This window comes from Colius striatus, unplaced genomic scaffold (assembly GCF_028858725.1).
Source record: "Colius striatus isolate bColStr4 unplaced genomic scaffold, bColStr4.1.hap1 scaffold_40, whole genome shotgun sequence".
Lineage (NCBI taxonomy): Eukaryota > Metazoa > Chordata > Aves > Coliiformes > Coliidae > Colius > Colius striatus.
In genome coordinates this window covers 1,910,309-1,912,551 of record NW_026908523.1, presented here as the reverse complement: position 1 = coordinate 1,912,551, position 2,243 = coordinate 1,910,309, and the positions used below count along the sequence as shown (strand labels likewise).

The following is a 2,243-nucleotide window of genomic DNA, read 5'->3' as shown; positions in this document are numbered from 1 at the left end:
GTCCAGAGCCTCAAAATGTAAATTTTGTCTATTTTGCCTCCTGGTCTTAGAGCCAACTCTGCCTCTGAGGGGAGAAATGTGGCTGCTTGAAAGAAGAGTCCCACCCCAGCTGAGGGAAGGAACATCAGGGATGGTTTCAGCCTGTTTCAAAGCTGGAGACCCAGGGACAGCTGGAGGGAGCCCAAAGGGGAGAGAGAGGAAGGAAATGAAGTGGGAGAGAGGTTAAAAGAATCTTCTGGCAGGGAAGGGACCTTTTTCTGTTGTCAGGGGTGCCGTGTGGGTCAGGGCTGGTCCTAGATCTCGATCACCCCCAGGACATGGCTGAGGTCACTTTCCCAGGGGAAGATCAAGGCAGAGATTACTGTTAGGGGAAGGACCTTTCCTGAGACTGTGTTCTCAAGTTTCCTACTATTGGGGAATTCATGGGGAGAAATGGAAAAATATCTCTAATGCTTGAACAAGTCACTGAGACACCTGAGCTGCAACATGGAGCAATTGTTATGAAATGGTCAGGGAATGAGAGGAAACCGAAGTCAGAGATGTGTCAGAAAGGTGAATTCCCTGGCTGCCCTCCTGGCCAAAGACTTCATCATCACCACCATAGCCTGAGACCACCGCCTCCACACCCCCATGGACTTCTTCCTCCTCAACCTCTCCCTCTGCGACCTGAGCTCCATCTCCACCACTGTCCCCAAAGCCATGGCCAATTCCCTCTGGGACACCAGGGAGATCTCCTACTCAGCATGTGCTGCACAGCTCTTTTTCTTAGTCTTCTTGACGTCAGCAGAGTATTTTCTCCTCACTGTCATGTGCTACAACCTCTACATTGCCATCTGCAAGCCCCTGCACTACGAGACCCTCCTGGGCAGCAGAGTTTGTGCCCACATGGCAGCAGCTGCCTGGGCCAGTGGATTTCTCAATTCTCTCCTGCACACAGCCAATACATTTTCACTGCCCCTCTGCCAGGACAATACTGTGGGACAGTTCTTCTATGAAATCCCACAGATTCTCAAGCTCTCCTGCTCACATACCTACCTCGGGGAAGTTGGGCTTCTTATGTTTAGCATTGCTTTAGGTTTGGTGTGTTTTGTGTTCATCGTGGTGTCTTATGTGCAGATCTTCAGGGCCATGCAGAGGATCCCCTCTGAGCAGGGATGGCACAAAGCCTTTTCCACCTGCCTCCCTCACCTGGCCGTGCTCTCCCTGTTTCTCAGCACAGCCATATTTTCTGACATGAAGCCCCCTTCCCATCTCTTCCCCATCCCTGGATCTTGTGTTGGCAGTGCTGTACTCGGTGGTGCCTCCAGCAATGAACCCCCTCGTCTACAGCATGAGGAACCAGGAGCTCAAGGATGCTCTGTGCAGTTACCCAAAGGATCCTGTTTCACTCACCCATAACATGACTGTTTTTCTCTACACGGTTCTCAGCGTATATCTCATCCCACCTGTCTGTTTTCTTCCTTTCTGCAATCATACTTTGACACGTTTCTTCAGTTCATACTGCTTCTCTGGAGGTTTCATCTGCCTGTGTCTGACAGGGCCACAGTGCTTAGTGAGGTATGACCTGTCCAAGAACAACTCCTCAATAAAAGGGGATCTCCCATCAAATTAGTGCTTGTTTTCTTCCCCCAGTCGAGTAGTCCTGTCTGTTTTCCCAGAACCACAGGTGGTGAGAGAGCCCTCCCTGTCCTTAGGGAGTTCCAAAGGCCCTCAAGTGCTTGGGCCTGATCGAGGTCTTTGTACCTGGATGGGCCTAAACCGGGACAGGGATCTTACAACACTTGTAAACATGTGAAGGGCAGGTGTGGAGAGGCTGGGGCCAGTGTTTTTTGCATAGTGCTCAGTGACAGACAAGGAGTAACAGGCACAAGCTGGAACACAGAAAGTGCCACTGCAACACGAGGAAAACTTCTTTACTCTGAGGATGAGGGAGCACTGGCACAGGTGTAGTGGTTTTGCCTGGGACAAGTTTTGGTAGCAGGGGGTTATAAGGGCTGGCTTCTTTAAACAAAGAGCTGCCAGAAGCTTCCCTGACAGGGCTAATGCCAGTCAGTTCTAAGTTGGATCTGCAGCTGACCCAGGCCTGGCCAATTAATTGGCCTGGCAAATTAGTGACTGAAGTAATGGCTCTGTGATTAACCTATTGCATCAGGCCAGGCTGGGGATTGACCTGATGGAGAGGAACTCCAGGAGAGAAACCTGGGAGTTCAGGTTGATAAAAAACTGACCATGAGCCAGCAACC

At 50.8% G+C, this 2,243-nt stretch overlaps 1 pseudogene; it reads left to right on the top strand.

The window, feature by feature from the left end:
- The first annotated feature begins 567 nt into the window (after positions 1-567).
- LOC133629386 (olfactory receptor 14J1-like) lies at positions 568-1,398 on the top strand (annotated as a pseudogene).
- The last annotated feature ends 845 nt before the right edge of the window (positions 1,399-2,243 follow it).